General features: G+C 42.9%; 1 protein-coding gene across 3 annotated transcripts in view; it reads left to right on the forward strand.

The window, feature by feature from the left end:
* Positions 1-335: 335 nt before the first annotated feature.
* Positions 336-12709, forward strand: part of LOC106578973 (serine-rich coiled-coil domain-containing protein 2) — a 115864-nt gene continuing 103490 nt past the window's right edge. Inside the window, exon 1 of one of the 3 annotated variants that reach the window (XM_014158325.3) lies at positions 336-1228. The gene's annotated coding sequence lies outside the window, so the exon portion shown is untranslated. The remainder of the gene's footprint in view (positions 1229-12709) is intronic. The other 2 variants (XM_014158324.3, XM_014158322.3) reach the window with 2 other exon arrangements.

The raw sequence follows: 12709 nt of genomic DNA on the forward strand, positions 1-12709 counted from the left end.
GGATTTTGGTTGGTTTTCATAGTTTCTTTTTCCCTATTTTTTTTATTATTTAAGTATGTGAAAACACTGTTAACCTAGATATTAGTCTGGGCTGTTGCAAAGCTGGATATTTGACACGTTCGAATAATAAATCCTTTATTGCTTCCAAAAAAATCTTATATTGCATTTCACCGGATGTATAAATGTGAAGCATCCGCTTGGCGAATTCACTCACTACCAGCCCAGTGGGAGAAATTAGAACGAGATGGATTTTCTGCACATTTTCTCATCGAATAAACATTTGATGTCAATACAGTTTTCTGATTGCAAAACTAAAATGTGTTATGAACAGAGTGAACTAAGTTTTGTAGGCATTACCCTTTGCAAAAGGTGTAAAACATTTCGTTGTTTAGGAGTGAAAAGGCGAATTGAGTTATTGCACACATTCGATTCTCAGAGTAGGCGTTCCCTAACGGAAATATGCTAATTATTTGCTAGAACGCGCCAATAGGATCTTGCTAGCTCGTGCTTGGCTCTGCCCACCTTCCTGTTTGTTCTGCCCACTATGACTAATTTGTTCCCATTTCACACGACAGGCTGTGGTCTATCTTGGTTTAGTTAAAGATCTTTCTAGTCAGACTTGTTGCCTCCCACAATGTATCAGTGCTAACTGTTTTTGTCTAGGGACAGGTTTAAGGAGACCAGTGGCAGTGCGCATGTGGTTGTGGATGATTCAGCGAGAGTCGAGTCCAGTGAGCAGAGCACTTGACAGCGGCGAGTTTAGCAACACTAGCTAGCTACTGAACAAGCGAAACAAGCGTTTTTTCGGACAATGAATATTTGACAATACATTTTAATGAACAAATGACCACTAGGAGAGAGGCGACGACAAAATCTTGGTGCTTTGGTGGACCATACATAGCCATACGCCTGGCTGAAGAAAAAAACAATCTGCTTCAGGGAAAGGTGTAATGTTACTTGACAACGAGCCATAATGTTTTGGATTTGACTTGCTCAGTCATAGATATGGCGCTTTCATATCAAGCAGTGTTTGTAAGGCCATTTAACTGAACATTTTTATTGAGGTAACTAGCTAGCCAGGCTACTGCTGGCTTGAATTTGCTAGCTAGCTTACTAGCCAACGTTAGCAATTGGACCTGCACTTGTTATTCAATCAACCAGCCTATTCACTCCTCAATTCAGGAATTTGCGGTCGTGCATGTTAATGCATCATCATCTGTTTCAATAGGTAAGTCCGAGTTTGAGTCGCCTATGTGTGTCAGTGGAAGTACTACTGTCTTGTCATTAAATTAACAATCCCTTCTCAGGCCTGTTGCAGCAGCTAAGAGACAGCGACAGTATATTGGTATGCCTAACCTGCTCTACTATGTGTCAGAGATACTGTTAAGCATGTTATAACATTTCAACTTCTAAATGAGCATCAGACACAGACCAGTGTTGGCCCCTTACTGGCCTTGCTACTTGGAGGCTCCAGTCAAATTGGCCCAGAGGTAAATAATCCCTTGTTTTACTGCTACAAATTACTCTCTGAAACAACATTCCATGCATACTTCAATTGAAAGTGAGTCCAACTGCAACTTGTAAAAACAGTGACTTATTGAAGTGTCATTGTTTTGGCCTTGTCATTATAAAATCCCCCCACAGAGTCTCTAGCAAGTTGGCAACTGTGATGGATTCAGTTGGTCGTGTGGTGGTCATTGGAGGACAGCCACACTGCACAACAGTGAATGAGATGAACAAAAGCCATTGTCCTCTTTTAAAATAACCTTCCATGTGTCAGGGTCTAGGCAGCTTATGTTGGATTTAAGGTATGGATTTGACTCCATAATAGTAAAGAAAAAACACAGGGAATCCTGATTCCCAGTGGTAACCTACACTCTTTCTCTAGCTCGTAATAAAAGTAACCATTACAGAGGCAGAAGGCCTTGCATGAGGTTATAGAGGTCAGTGAGCCACAGAGTACAGGCCAGGGATTTCTGCATGCACTGACGCAGAGGACCTGCAGAGAACAATTATCAGTCAAGCCTGTCCTAGTTTGGTTACTGTATCCTAAGTTGTTAGTGGATATTGTCAATGTTGGGTATGCTGAACATTTTGTGACTCTGGTTTTCGCTCAATATTGTGTTATTACAACGTAACTACCATGTTATTACAACGTAACTACCATGTTATGTCAGTGTTTCTGACACACATGCTTGTCATTTGCTTGTTTATGATTTACATTCGCTCTTTACAGTCAGCTATACAATAAAACAAGTATTTGTTGCATGTGCCGAATACAACAGGTGTAGACTTTACCATGAAATGCTTTCTTACAAACCCTTACCCAACAATGCAGAGTTAAAAAGTAAGAAACATTTGCACAAATAAAATGCTGTTAAATAATATAGCCACACGTTTCCTTTCCTCTAAGGTTGAGCTGTATCTTGAATGTTTCGATATTGGGGTTGTGTTCAGAAGGGTTTAGAATGGTGCAGACAGAAAATATGTAGGCTAATGTATTAGAGCTAGAGCTCACATGAGTGCCTGCTTACTCTCCATGACAAAGAAGAAAGTCTGTTCAACATAAGGGCTATTTTTATGTGAACAATCTATAACGTTTCACCCTCCTGCATAAGACCCTGATCTCTGAGCTCTCTCTGGGGTGTCTTTAATCACTCTGAGGAAGGGATTAAATTCCCACTGTGATCGTTAACAAGATAAATAATGAACCAGTGTTCCTGCTCATCCTATTTTATGATGTCCCACCAGAGTTGAGAGAGTGGACATGGGCCTGATACAGTGGATGTGCAGTTTGGTTAAAGAATGGCAACGTGAGGCCTTGGAGCAGGGGAATAAGAACACCAAGGTTGCCTATCTTCCCTCCTGGCCCACTAGCCTGGACACGCCCCATTCTGTCTCTCATCCGCTCCACCTCTCCTCCAAGCTCTTCCCTGTGTGCCAGCCCAGCCTATCTTCTATCCATAGATAATTAATGGCCCGTGCCTCTGTACCTGCTGGGGTGTGGCAGTCTCTGTCCGCTGCCAACCCTGTGTGGCCTGCTGGAGTTAGGTAGGACAGTCTATCTGTCCTGAGAAACAGTCTGGCATATTACCTATCCAGCTGTGAGCCCTTCATCAGAGAAAATAAATCTGAAAAGAAATGCCCCCTCAGCAGTTTGGCCAGTGATTCAAAGTTGCCAGGCTGATAAGAAATGGTTTGTGTTTGCTGTTCTTGTAAACACCGTCTGTCTCAGGCTCTGAAGCAAAAGGAAGACATTTAGGCCCGTGTTCTTATCAGTGGGAGCATGGGAAGAAGATGTAGCCTGTTGGCATGCTTTACAAAACACTCACAGGCCAGGGTCCATTAATTCTCTTGAACTTTGTTGGACCTGCATGTTTGTTATCGGAGGTGTGAATTTCACAGGTTGAGTCACCATATGATGACATAGGAATGATAACATAGTAACACACACACACACGATATGCCTTGTTCCCTCATTATCTGGTAGAGTCAGAGATGAAGTCAGCTTTTAGACTGTGTTTCTGTTTTGAGGGTAGGGTTTGGCGATATTGGGATTTACGGATTTACAGGTTTAGTACACAAGGGGGCTCCAAAAAGACGCAAAAAAAGCCCATTGGGTGTTTATTACCAGAATGCTAACAAAATTAGCAGAAGTAATAGTGAATTCCCATGGAGGCTGCTAGCAAATAACTAATTGCAAAGACAGGCAATCCATCTCAAATATAAACGCAACATGCAAAAATGTCAACGTTTTTACTGAGTTACAGTTCATATAAGGAAATCAGTCAATTGAAATCAATTAATTAAGCCCTGATCTATGAATTTCACATGACTGGGCAGGGGTGCAACCATTGGTGAGCCAGGCCCAGCCAACCAGAATTCGTTTTTCCCCACAAAAGGGCTTTATTACTGACAGAAATACTCCTCAGTTTCATAAGCTGTCCAGGTGGCTGGTTTCAGACGATCCCGCAGGTGAAGAAGAATAACGTGGAGGTCCTGGGCTTGCGTGGTTATAGTGGTCTGCGGTTGTGAACCTGGTTGGACGTACTGCCAAATTTTCTAATACGATGTTGCAGGTGGCTTATGGTAGAGAAATTAACATTCAATTCTCTAACAGCTCTGGTGGACATTCTTGCAGTCAGCATGCCAATTGCACGCTCCCTCAACTTGAGACATCTGTGGCATTGTGTTGTGACAAAACTGCATATTTTAGAGTGGCCTTTTATTGTCCCCCCAGCACAAGGTGCACCTGTGTAATGATCATGCTGTTTAATAAGCTTCTTGATATGCCACACCTGTCAGGTGGATGGATTATCTTGGCAAAGGAGAAATGTTCACTAACAGGGATGTTAACAAATTTGTGCACAATTTGAGAGAAATATGCTTTTTGTGCGTATGGAACAATTCTGGGATATTTTATTTCAGCTCATGACCAACACTTTACATGCTGTGTTTTATATTTGTGTTCAGTATGTGTGTATATATATATATATATGTATGTATGTGTGTGTGTGTATATGTGTGTGTATATATATGTGTGTGTGTGTGTATATGTGTGTGTGTGTGTATATATATGTATGTGTGTATATGTATGTGTGTGTATATATATATATGTATATATACACACACACACACATATATATATATATACACACACACACATATATATATATATAATATATATATATATATATATATATATATATATATATATATATATATATATATATTAATTACACACACACATATATATATATGTATGTATGTAGGAGCTACTGAATGTGATTTTTGCTGAGTTTGGCCATTTACAGGCAGAGACGTTCTGCAAATGAACAAAGTTTTGACACAAGCTTTTCTGATGGAAGAACAGTACAGGCTCTGGAGCAGCATGTGTACATGCTGTGTGGAGTCTGGAGTCGCTAGGGCAATGGGTCTGCCTGCTCTGCTCAGAGAAGAGGTTGGGAGGAGCAGACAGGCCTAGAACCGAGAAGAGAAAAAAACGCAAGGAAATCAAGCAGTGGCAAAGTGCTTTGACTTCTCAAACACGGCAGAAAACGAACACTATATGACCCTTAAGGGTCGCATTAATGCACATCTCTATGTTTTTCACGCAAGAAAAAATTATGAAAGGTGTATAAGAAATATCTTGCTGCGTTTTGTAAATGCAGATCTAATATGCTTCTTATTGTAATTTCTGCTTGGCATCAGACTAATTTTGTGCTTCAGTTGCACTTCTCCAAACAGCTCTCTGACTGATGTGTAGCTACTTTTCTCTGGCATTTTTCTTGGTGTAGCCTGCCTTTTTTTCTCCGGTAAAATGAAAGATTAACTTTAAGCTAAACATTAGGAAATGTAGCTGGCTACATTATTTATCTGATAAACATATGTTTTTAGCAAAAAAACACTTATTTTAAGCTCATTTACTCTTGTGGCTGTCAGCCATACACCGTTGTACTTCTGTTGTCATCTGATGAAAATTAAGCTGTTTTCTGCTGAATTCATTGCACTAATGTATTTTCTGTGAAGGAAAACTATAGTTGCACGTCCCTGATCACTCTATTGAAGAAAAAAAAAAACTCTGGTTCAACTGTTCTGGGGAACTACAGTAAGCTTCATAATGTAAAATAATGTGACAGATGAAATGAAGAACAGGATCTGCTTTATCTCCTAACGTATGGCACAAGTCCACTGCAGGTATGTCCTTAAAAATTAGCTACAGATATTACAATTTATTGAAAAACTTACAAGGAAATAGTCTCAATGGTATTGAAAAACCATCCTGTGGTTATTTCCAAATATCCCGGTATACGGTATATACCGCCCAAGCCTATTTGAGGGTTCATGAACCTGCACCTGAGCTCTCTGAAACTCTGTCTTTAGTTGTCTTCTGTTTGGTTTCCCAGCTGGTGCTCTGGAACCTTGTATTGTGTGAGCACTGATGAGCGCATTGTCATGTGTTTGTTTAGGGCACGGGCAGCTGTGCTGCTATTGAGGAAGGGCAATGGTTTTGTGGGTAGCGTCTACCCATTAGTATGGCGCTATGAAAGAGTACGGCGATACAGATTGTGTAAACTAAGTTTGAGTAGGGGCTGGGGTGAGTGTAGTGTGATGCTAATAGTGATCATCCATGGGAATTCTCTATGACCTGTAAGGTTCTGTATTTATTTTCTTAGTCAACCTTGTGTTCTGTTTCGTTGTGTTTTTGAACGTAGCCCTGTCTTTCATATTTGTTCATTGATTTCACATGTGTTAGTTACTCACCTGGTCTCATCAGCTCCTTATTTAGTTCAGTTCATTCTGTTTGTGCCTTTGTGAGATATTGTTCATTTTGACTCTACTAAGCCTTTTCCAAGCTTGTTTGTGAGAACCAGTTATAGCCTTCAGTCCTAGTTTTGATTCACCTGCCTGTTTGCCTACCTGTGTATGACTATTACCTGCCTGTAACCACGATTCCTGTCTTCTGCGAAGGTGAAATAAACACTTGCCGCACTCTCACACTCTTCTCCCTGAGTATTCATTACATGACCCTGGCTTAACCTTCAAGATTTTCTGCCTCTGATGTAGCATATCCCCTTCTCCTTTCACCTGCATTGCTGACACCTGTCTGCACTGGATACAGTAACCCAATATAAATCCCTTTCAATTCTCTAAATGTTAGTCATCTCTAGCAGCACCGATCCGAGTGAACACAACCCCAACACAGGCTTTGCCTACAGAGAAGCTGTGGCTAGTAAAGGAATATGAGGTGGTCATTTGCAGATCTAAGCTGTAGACTGCTACTGATTTGGGAGATTCGTAGCTAATTTTGGATGCTCAGTGTTCTTTTGCATGTGGTTCTGTTCCAGTGGAAGTGATGAAATATCTCATTAGATTGGAAACTAGAGACAGAAATAGTGTGTGGCTGTGCGTGCTTCCGTGTGTGTGTGTGTGTGTGTGTGTGTGTGTGTGTGTGTGTGTGTGTGTGTGTGTGTGTGTGTTGGATTCATGTGTCTAACAAGGCAGAGAATTCAGTCTGTTTGGATCAGGGCCTCTGTATCAGCCCTAAGGGTTGTTTATGACTAATATGAGATTATTCAATTAGTTCAACTGTGATCACCATGAAAGTTGGGAGTGGGTGTGCAGCTGCCAGAGATGGACAGACAGACCGGCTGAAGGGAAGATGGAGGAGAGACACAGACCATCTGAAAGGGGGGCACTGATGTAGCATATCTTTCCCCCCCCCCCCCCCTCTTCCTCTCTCCTGAGGGGAGCATACATACCTTTTCTGTCTCAGTGGCTATTTAGGGTAAATCCATCATCGTATTATTAACATGTTACTCCTTTGAGGTGATATGGAGCATGAACTAGCATTAGGGATTCTTGGATCAATTTACTGTGAGTGTACAGAACATTCAGATCCAGCACAGGACTAACCTAATGTAGCAGGAGTAACCTAACGCAGCACGACTAACAAATGCCTGAGCGGCGTTTCTTTCCTTCTGGTCCTGACGAGAGGGAAAAATAACTGTCGGGGGAGGTTCTCTTCTGCACTGTTCAACCAATCCCGTAAATGTTGCTTGACCAGTCGTGTCACAGGCTCTCTTTCCATCTTCCCTGAAAACAGAATGCATCCGGTTGTTTTCTACTCCGCTGAGGGTGCCACAGGACTGCCTGTCTCAAGGCGTCCTGTGCCCTTTGCTAAGAATAGCAGTGTACTCCCCTCTTCTCACGGCACGGAGGAGAGAAGGGATGAAAGTGTGGACAGGAGGTGATGGATTTGATCATAAGCATGTTTCTCTGGGGTAGAAAAGGATTCTCCTAAACCATCACTCTCCTTTTCTTCTCTCTGCACTGTTTTGTAATTCTGCTTGAACCACATGACTGCTTACTATAGCCTACTCATCTCATTTGCGACATGGGATGTGAGTGCATAACTTAAGACCAGCACGTGGTAGTGCAGAACACAGTAGCCAGGTTACTTCCGTTATTGTGCTTTGACTTCAGAGGAAACGCAACGATTACTTTTTCATGGGACAATGACCTTTTTTTTCTTTTTCTCAGACACAATAAACATACCATGTTACGCAACAAGGGCTTAGCCATATCCCACTCAAGTTGTTGAACGTTTTACTTCATGGTGCACACAACTGGAGTCCTACTACTTGATGACTTGATTGGTCCACTGGCTGTGACTGCAGGCATCATGCGCAGGTCAATGAGTGGATCAATTCTTTCTTTCTGTTGCTGTTTAATGTTGCTATTGATCAATAGATGAGGATGTAACGTGATCCTGCGCTTGTTTTATTTTACTGACCGTTATATTGTTGCATTTGCTTGGTCAACTAAAGAGGTAGGAGCGACAGTCTGCCGCCTAAAGCTGCTAGCAGTGATGGAGAACCAAGGACCCCCCCCCCCCCCCCCCAGCGGTGAAAGGTACACCAGTAATGTCAGAACCTGGCTAACCGGTCACTCATCTGCTGGCCAGCCAACTTGGGGATCTGACCATCTGCTCTTCAGACTGGCTGCACAACCATCTGTGCTCCCCTCAGTGGTGGCCTGGACTCGAGTACTCAAGTAGTGTTTATGCCTAAAAGAGGCTTTCTATCATTGTTTAGCAGTGAACATCATCAATGATCAACATGGCTTGGAAAAGGACGTCTTTACGCCATGACAATACCATATCAGTTCAAAGATGAAGTTGAGCGTCAAATCTAGACCATATTGGTATCATTAACCTCATTCTTTCCAAAAAGATGTTACAAATTGTACATGGTTCAATTCCCCCTAAGGCAGGGGACTTCTGTTACAGTAGCATCACTGATGTGTGAATTGGAGCATGATAAATGTTCTCTCTTCCTCAAAGGATGTAGGGTGGGGTGGTGACAGAGAGGGTATACAGAATGCAGAATGGGCGTACATCTGTCTGGTTGGATGGACACAACATAAACGCGTAGGCCTATGTGTGTAGACCCCTAATGCATCAGGGCAGGTCCGTATGTAGCCTTGCTCTGCATCCTTCCAACCCACTGCTTGTGATCCTGTCAGCCTGACTAGTTAGACACCTCTCCCTGTCCATTTCTGCTTAGGCTGGGTGGGGCCCAGCTCCAGACAGACAGACAAGCTCCATCATTAAAATGAAAGCACCTGTTTTCCTCAGCCTCGTGCTGGGTGCCCAATCTCCCAGATAACAGACCGGCCTACTGGGGAGTCTGACTGGGACAAGACATCCATCATTTATAACCTTTAATGTCAGACCAACGTCACTGAACTGGGGCGAAATGAGTCAAACACGTTCGTATTTCTAAAGGAAAGACAAGGTATTGCTTCTCTTTAACTAGTCTAACCAGTGTTGTTGAAGTTTAGTTTGTAATCGACAAGACAGCCTAGAGAATTCAGAGGTGAAAGATTCACATTATAGCCTCATTTCCACTGTAAGCAGACTAATGAACAGAAGCATTGATTGGAACTTCATCAGTGTTTCCTGCTCTTATTGAATTACAGATATAAAAATATATAATTTATCAAAAGTCACAGCCCAGTTCTTTTAAATGTCTCTCGGGTGAGTTGAGAGCACTGAAGTCAGAGTTGTAGTGGGGGAACACTAGTACTAGTGGGCCTGTGTGGATCCATGGTACATCATTCAGTCATTGTCTATGACAGTGTTTCCCAACTCCAGTCCTTGAGTACCCACAACAGCACACGCTTTTGTTGTGGCCCCGAAAAAGCAGGTTGAATCAGGTGTTTTTGTCCGGGGCTACAACAAAAATGTTTTCTGTTGGGAGGACTGGAGTTGGGAAACACTGGTCTATGGGGTGAAGGAGAGTGGGAGGCTGTGTCTGTCTTGGCAACTATAGGTGTTAAGGCCACATTACTGAGAGTCACGCATAAACTGGTTACAGTAAGTCTTTCCTTACATCATTATCAGGCTCTTCCTCATCTGGATAGCAGATGGGTACGTCCTTTATCACTCTCATAACATGCTCTTCCTCTGTTAGACACTTTCCATGACTCGAGTCTTTGAATAATTCATCAGACATGGCATTTGGCTGTTTTTGCAAATCGTCTGCAATTTGTTGGATTTACATGGAAAAACACTAGCTACTAGTGATGGATTTGTGTTACTGGTCTTCACCTAATCAAATCAAACTTTATTTGTCACGTGCGCCGAATACAACCGGTGTAGGCCTTACAGTGAAATGCTTACTTACGGGCTCTAACCAATGGTGCAAAAAAGGTATTAGGTGAACAATGGGTAGGTAAAGAAATAAAACAGTAAAAAGACAGGCTATAAAAGTAGCGAGGCTACATACAGACACCGGTTAGTCAGGCTGATTGAGGTAGTATGTACATGTAAATATGGTTAAAGTGACTATGCATATATGATGAACAGAGAGTAGCAGTAGCGTAAAAGAGGGGTTGGTGGGTGGCGGGACACAATGCAGATAGCCCGGTTAGCCAATGTTCGGGAGCACTGGTTGGTCGGCCCAATTGAGGTAGTATGTACATGAATGTATAGTTAAAGTGACTATGCATATATGATAAACAGAGAGTAGCAGCAGCGTAAAAAAAGGGTAGACTTTCAAGTTTGTGTGTGTGTGATATACACTGCTCAAAAAAATAAAGGGAACACTAAAATAACACATCCTAGATCTGAATGAATGAAATAATCTTATTAAATACTTTTTTCTTTACATAGTTGAATGTGCTGACAACAAAATCACACAAAAATAATCAATGGAAATCCAATTTATCAACCCATGGAGGTCTGGATTTTGAGTCACACTCAAAATTAAAGTGGAAAACCACACTACAGGCTGATCCAACTTTGATGTAATGTCCTTAAAACAAGTCAAAATGAGGCTCAGTAGTGTGTGTGTGGCCTCCACGTGCCTGTATGACCTCCCTACAATGCCTGGGCATGCACCTGATGAGCTGGCGGATGGTCTCCTGAGGGATCTCCTCCCAGACCTGGCCTAAAGCATCCGCCAACTCCTGGACAGTCTGTGGTGCAATGTGGCGTTGGTGGATGGATCGAGACATGATGTCCCAGATGTGCTCAATTGGATTCAGGTCTGGGGAACGGGCGGGCCAGTCCATAGCATCAATGCCTTCCTCTTGCAGGAACTGCTGACACACTCCAGCCACATGAGGTCTAGCATTGTCTTGCATTAGGAGGAACCCAGGGCCAACCGCACCAGCATATGGTCTCACAAGGGGTCTGAGGATCTCATCTCGGTACCTAATGGCAGTCAGGCTACCTCTGGCGAGCACATGGAGGGCTGTGCGGCCCCCCAAAGAAATGCCACCCCACACCATGACTGACCCACCGCCAAACCGGTCATGCTGGAGGATGTTGCAGGCAGCAGAACTTTCTCCACGGTGTCTCCAGACTGTCACGTCTGTCACATGTGCTCAGTGTTAACCTGCTTTCATCTGTGAAGAGCACAGGGTGCCAGTGGCGAATTTGCCAATCTTGGTGTTCTCTGGCAAATGCCAAACGTCCTGCACGGTGTTGGGCTGTAAGCACAACCCCCACCTGTGGATGTCGGGCCCTCATACCACCCTCATAGAGTCTGTTTCTGACCGTTTGAGCAGACACATGCACATTTGTGGCCTGCTGGAGGTCATTTTGCAGGGCTCTGGCAGTGCTCCTCCTGCTCCTCCTTGCACAAAGGCGGAGGTAGCGGACCTGCTGCTGGGTTGTTGCCCTCCTACGGCCTCCTCCACATCTCCTGATGTACTGGCCTGTCTCCTGGTAGCGCCTCCATGCTCTGGACACTACGCTGACAGACACAGCAAACCTTCTTGCCACAGCTCGCATTGATGTGCCATCCTGGATGAGCTGCACTACCTGAGCCACTTGTGTGGGTTGTAGACTCCGTCTCATGCTACCACTAGAGTGAAAGCACCGCCAGCATTCAAAAGTGACCAAAACATCAGCCAGGAAGCATAGGAACTGAGAAGTGGTCTGTGGTCACCACCTGCAGAACCACTCCTTTATTGGGAGTGCTAATTGCCTATAATTTCCACCTGTTGTCTATTCCATTTGCACAACAGCATGTGAAATTTATTGTCAATCAGTGTTGCTTCCTAAGTGGACAGTTTGATTTCACAGAAGTGTGATTGACTTGGAGTTACATTGCGTTGTTTAACCTCTCTGGGCCAGTGGGGCGCTTGCGTCCCACCTACTCAACAGCCAGTGGAATCCCGTGGCGCGATATTCAAGTACCTTAGAAATGCTATTACTTCAATTTCTCAAACATATGACTATTTTACACCATTTTAAAGACAAGACTCTCGTTAATCTGACCACACTGTCCGATTTCAAAAAGGCTTTACAACGAAAGCAAAACATTAGATTATGTCAGCAGAGTACCCAGCCAGAAATAATCAGACACCCATTTTTCAAGCTAGCATATAATGTCACAAAAACCAAAACCACAGCTAAATGCAGCACTAACCTTTGATGATCTTCATCAGATGACACTCCTAGGACATTATGTTATACAATACATGCATGTTTTGTTCAATCAAGTTCATATTTATAACAAAAACCAGCTTTTTACATTAGCATGTGACGTTCAGAACTAGCAAACATACCGAAAACCTCCGGTAAATTTACTAAATTACTCACGATAAACGTTCACAAAAAACATAACAATTATTTTAAGAATTATAGATACAGATCTCCTTTATGCAACCGCGGTGTCCGATTTTAAAATAGCTT

The sequence above is a fragment of the Salmo salar genome, chromosome 19 (genome assembly GCF_965601325.2).
Source record: "Salmo salar chromosome 19, fSalSal1, whole genome shotgun sequence".
Classification (NCBI taxonomy): Eukaryota; Metazoa; Chordata; class Actinopteri; order Salmoniformes; family Salmonidae; genus Salmo; species Salmo salar.